The sequence below is a fragment of the Callithrix jacchus genome, chromosome 19 (assembly GCF_049354715.1).
Source record: "Callithrix jacchus isolate 240 chromosome 19, calJac240_pri, whole genome shotgun sequence".
Taxonomy (NCBI): Eukaryota; Metazoa; Chordata; class Mammalia; order Primates; family Cebidae; genus Callithrix; species Callithrix jacchus.
The window spans coordinates 1,254,716-1,260,715 of NC_133520.1; positions in this window are offsets into that span (position 1 = coordinate 1,254,716).

A 6,000-nucleotide genomic window follows, 5' to 3' on the forward strand; every position below is an offset into this window, starting at 1 on the left:
GGCTTCTCCCAGCCTCAGGGATCCATCCCCTGGCGACGTTGTGGTCACTGTGATGAGAGAAGCTTATTGCACTTACTGCATACTCATTGTCTAGGCTGACCTCTCTATATTCCTGGACATCAAGCTGTGCCCTCTTTAAAAACTAACGGTAATCCCAGCACTTTGGGATGCTGAGGTGGGCAGATTACCTTAGGTCACTATTTCCAGACCAGCTTGACCAATTTGATGAAACCACGTCTCTACTAAAAATACAAAAATTAGCCTGGTGTGGTGGCATGCACCTGTACTCCCAACTACTCGGGAGGCTAAGACAAGAGAATCGCTTGAACCTGGGAGGCAGAGGTTGCAGTGATTCAAGATCATGACACTGCATTCCAGACTGGGCAACAAGAGCAAAACTCTGTCTCAAAAAAAAAAAATAATGGCTGTTCTGTGGCAGGGTCATGGCGGATGAAGCTGGGAGGGTGCATAGGGTAGTCATGAGATAGGGGCCTATGTAAGATCCATAGCAGGACATTTGTCCTTTTGTCCTCAGTACCATTTTGAGCCAGCTTCTGTATCAGTTCTGATGTGGCAGGAGCTTCACTGTGCCAATTGGTTTCTCTTGGCATCCTCCTATGTGCTGGGGACAGCAATATGTCACAATTCCTACTGTTAGCAAGGCCCTTGTAGAAGAAAAAAGTATATCACCTAGGTTCTGGGTTCTGTGTGATGGTACTATCTGAGAGCAGGGCCCATTCAAAGAAGTCATATGTACTAAATTCTTGGCCCAGGTATGTGTCACAATTTTATTTGTAAGCTGGACCCAATCTGGAGTCAATTGTCAAATCACTCACATGTTGGACAAATGTATATTTCACAATAACATTTGTAAAAAGTTTCATTGATAATTTCCCATCCCATACCTGTCTTGGCTTCAGGTATAAGTGTCACCATTGGCCAGTCATAGTGGCCTACACTTGTAATCCCAGCACTTTGGAAGGCCCAGGTAGGTGGGACAGTTGAGGTCAGGAGTTCAAGACTAGTCTACCCAACATTGCAAAACCCTGTCTCTAGGAAAAAGAAAACAGAACAAAACAAAACAAAAAAACATGTTGTGTGCTTGAAATACCATCTACTCAGGAGGCTGGGGCCTGAAAATCACTTGAACCCTAGGAGGTGGAGGGTATGGTGACCTGAGATCATGCCACTCCACTCCAGCCTGGGCAACGAAGTGAGACTGTGTCTCAAAATAGTAACAATAATAAAGTCATCATTGTGCCTGTGATTTGGCCCCAGATCCCAGGACACAATACCAACTCTGGACAGAGAGACAGCAGGAAAGGCACATCAACTGTGTACTGGTCCAGGGATATGTAAAATCCTCCTTGTGTGCAGAACTCTGGCAGAAGGTACTGGGTCCAGTGTTATCAAAATCTTTCCTGTAGACAGAGTTTAGGTAAGAGAGGACACTCACTTCACCTAGATGATTGGCCTAGATATATGTCACAATGACCTTCATGAGCAGAGCCAAGGCAGGAGAGTGACATCACCTTGGTTCTTGGCTCAGTGATAGGTCACAATCACTTCAGTGGGCAGAGGACAGGTGAGAGAGCAGAATCACATCACCTACGTATTGTGCTAAGTGATGTGCTATAATGCTTCCAGTAGAAAGAACCCAGGCAGGAGTGTCTCATTACCTGGGTTCAGTACCTAGCTGTATGTCACAATGCACTCTAAGTGCAGGACCAATGCAGTAGAAGGAAGTCACATTACCTTTGTGATGGACCCAGAGATAAGTAACAATGCCCTTTGTAGTCAGAGTCTAGGCAGAGGAGTCACATAACCTGGGTGAATTCTGGTCTCACTGATATGAATAAAAATGCCCTTTATAGGCAGGGCCCAGGGAAAAGTTTCACATTACTTAGGTGATTAATCCAGGTTTATGTCACAACTTTATCTGTGGGCTGGGTCTCAGAAAGAGTCAAATCACTCAGGTTCCAGGCAAAGGTATATGTTTGAATCACACTCATGAATGTACAGAAATGAGTTTCACAGTCCCACACAAGTCCTAGCTTCAGGTGAGAGAGGCAACTCCTCCTGTGAGTTGGGTTGAAGTACAGAAGTCACAATCTCAACAATGGATAAGAACTGTGCATAAAAGCCCCAATCCCACCTGCAGATTTTGTGTTCTAGTCATGGAGTCACAGCCTCACAGGTCTGCTGACTGATGATTCAGGAGTCACCAAGCCACCTGTGACCAGATCCACATATAGGAGTAACAATTCCAACTTGCAACTGTTTTCTGTGTGTAAGATTAAGTAATTAGTAGGCTCTATTCATGTGTGAGTATTAAGATTGTGTCAGCTGGGTCTGCATATGAAAGTCACAATCTTACCTGTTAGCTGAGCCCGGTTATAAAACTCTCTGTATCAGTCTAGAGCTTTATACAATAGGCCTGAGTGTTGTAATTCTCTATGAAGTCTATACAAGTAAGAGGCATGACATTGCCTGTGGCCTGAAGTCTGGCTATGAGAGTCAAAATACCTCCTATTGGCTGTGTCCATGTATAAGAGTCATCATTGTGCCTGAAATATGGGCCCAGGTATATGTCCTAATTTCACCTGTGGGCAGGGACAAGACAGAAGAGTCAGTCACATCACATTGGTGCTAGGCCCAGTGATATTTCACAATCCCCTATGTGATGTGACCTTACCTGTAATTCTCAACGGAGGTCAGGATCAGGCAGGAAAATAAAGGGCACAGGCAGGAGAGTCACATTATCTGAGTTCTTGGTTTAGTTGTATGTCACAATTTCTTCTGTAAGTAGGGTCCAGGCAGCAATAAGAGTCACATTACCTCGATGCTGAGCCTAGTGATATGTCACAATGCTTTCTGTTAGCAAGGCCCAGGCAAGAAAAAATCTTGATTTTTTCAATCAGAGATTTTGTCTCACACAGAGATTTGTCACAATCATCACTGATGACAGGGCATAGGAAGAAAAAGTGAATCACATTTACTAGGTGATGGGCCCAGCCATATGACACAGTCTTTCTTGTAAGCAGAAACCAGACAAGTTAGAAGAGTTACATGAGTAACCTACAGTATGGGCCTGGTGTTATGTCACAATTTCTACTGGGACCAGGACCCTGGAAAAAGAGAAAGTCACATCACTGTGATGTTCTTAGAGATATGTCACAATGACCCCTTTGAACTGGCCCAGGCAGGACATGGGGTAATGTCATTATTTTTCCTGAAATAGACCAGAGTTGTGTCATAAATTTTCCTGAGGGCAGGGCTAAGGCAAGAGAGTCCCATCACTGAGGTTCTTGGCCTAAAAATGTGTCACAATCCCTTCTAAATGCAGGTACAAGCAGCAAAGAAGAGTCACATAACCTAGGTACTGTGCCCAGCAATATGTCACAATTCTCATTCTCAGTGGAGGCCAGAATCAGGCAGGAAATTAGAGTCACATCACTTAGGTTACAAGCCAAAGATATGTCACAATGCATTCTGTGGGGAAGGGCCAGGTGGGAGAGTTACATCATGTAAGTATTTGACCAAGGTGTATGTCACAATTCCAACTATTGGCTGGATCCAAGCAAAATAGTAAAATAAATTAAGCGCTCAGTGAAAGTATATGCCACAATGATACCTGCAGGAAGTTCCAGGAATAAGATTCAGTGTCCCACATATTTTTTAGCTGTAGGTATGAGAGTCAACACTTCTGATGAGTTGCATTCAAGTACATAAGACACAGTCTTAACACTGAAGAGGATCTGTGCATGAGAGCTCCATTCCCACCTGCAAACAGTGTTCCTGTGAAATAGGCACAGACTTACCATGCTGCTAATTCTTGGTCTTAAAGAGCCACTCTTCTACCTGTTGACAAGATGCATGTATGCATGTCAAAATTTCTTTCCTTTGCCTCTGGGTGTGAGATTCAGAACCTCAAGAGTGATCTGTGTCCATATGGCTGTGTATACATATAAGCATCACAATTTTCTCTGTAATTTTGGCCCTGTTATGACACTGTGTGTGCCATATGAGAGCTGTGCACAATATGCTTGAAATTGGAATCCTACACTGAGAACTTCGTGTGATTATGATATCAATCATTATCCTAAGCCCAGGAATGAGAGTCAACATCTTATTTATTGGCTGCTCCAGGTGGGAGTCATCATCATGCCTGCAATCTCGGTCCAGAAATGAGTCACAATCCTACTTGTGGTCACACCCACATGTGACAGTCACAACTTCAACTGTGCACTATGTTCACAAGTCAAAGTTAGAACCTCACCAGTGGGATCTGTCCATGTGTGAGGGTGACAATTCTGTCAGCTGGTTGTGCATATGCAAATAACAACCTCGGTTTCTTATGAAATTGAGCTGTGTTATGACACTCCCTGTTTCCCCCTAGGGCATTATATAGTATGCATAATTGTTGCAGTTCTCTGTGACCTCTGTGCAAGTGGAAAACCCAGAACCACACCCATTGCCCTAAGCCTAACAGGGAGAGCCGACATCTTTTCTATTAGATAGATTCAGGTAGAAGAAATAACACTGTGCCTGTGAGTTGTGTCATAAAATGACTTACAGTTTAACCTGTGACCAAATCTACATCTGACAGTCACAACTCCAACCCTGGTATTCATTTACATGTAAGATGTATAACCTCATCAGTGGGCTGTGCCTATGTTTGAAGGTAAAGGTGACAATCCCAATTTTTTGCTGAATTTACCTGTGAGAGTCACAATGTCCACTGTAGACAGGATCCAGGCAGGAGAGTCACATCATTTGGGTGCAGGGTCCAGTGATATATCACATTTCCTACTGGAAGTAAGGCCCAGGCAGAAGGGAAGAGTCATGTAATCTAAATGATAGGCTATATTATGCGTCCACAAGTTTTCCTGTGGACATGACCCAGGTAGAAAAAGATGGTAATGTCACCTAGGTGATAGGCCCAGAGATATGTCAAAATTTTCCCTAATAGGACCAAGAGAGAAGAGTCACATTCCCAACTTATATGGGTGAAATGTATGTCACTGTCCCATTTGTAAGCTTTATTTAGGCAAAATAGTCAAATATCAGGAGCTGGACTAAAGGTCTATGTCACAATCACACCTGCAGGAATGTCCAGAGATTAGATTCACAATTCCACACTGGTTCCAACACCAGATATGAGAGTGAACAGCTGTGAGTTAGGAACAAGTATGCAAGTCAGAATCTCAATGGTGAATTGGACTCATGTGTGAGAGCCCCAAGACCACCTGCAGACTTTATCTTGGTAGGAGAGTAACAGCCTCACATGTGTGCTGAATATTTGTCTGATAGTCATCATCTTTATTTGTGAAAGAGATTTACATATGAGAGTCACAGTTCCAACTTTTGACTGCCTCTGACTGTGAGATTCAGAACCTCAATAGTGAGTGGGCTATGTCCACGTGAAAAATTAATAATTCTTACCATTAGCTGTGTGTGCCTATAAGAGTCACAATCCCACCTTTTTGCTGGGCCCTGTTATAACACTCTCCATGCCACTCAGGGACTTTATAAAATATGTATGAGTGTTGAAATCAGTGACCTTTCCACAAGACAAAAGACCCAGTAAATTGCCCATTTCCTTAAGCCTAGGTGGAAGAGTCAATATTTTCTATTGCCTTGGTCCAGGTAAAAGAACAAGCATTATGCCTATGAGTTGGGCCTTGGTATATGGCACAGTCTCACATATGGGGAGGGACCATGCAGAAGTTTACATCACCTGAATGTGAGGAAACAAATGTTAATATTTTCCTTGTGGGCAGGACCCAGGGAGAGAGTTACATCACCTGGCTGCTTGGCCCAGTGATATGTTACAATGCCCAGGCAGAAAAGAGGAGTCACATCACTTAGATGCTGGGTACAGCAAAATGTCATAATGCCCCCTTTAATTATGGTTTAACTCAGAAAGGAGAGTCATATCACCTAGTTGATGGGTGCAGTAATATATAACAATCATCAATGGGCAAACCCCTGCCAAGA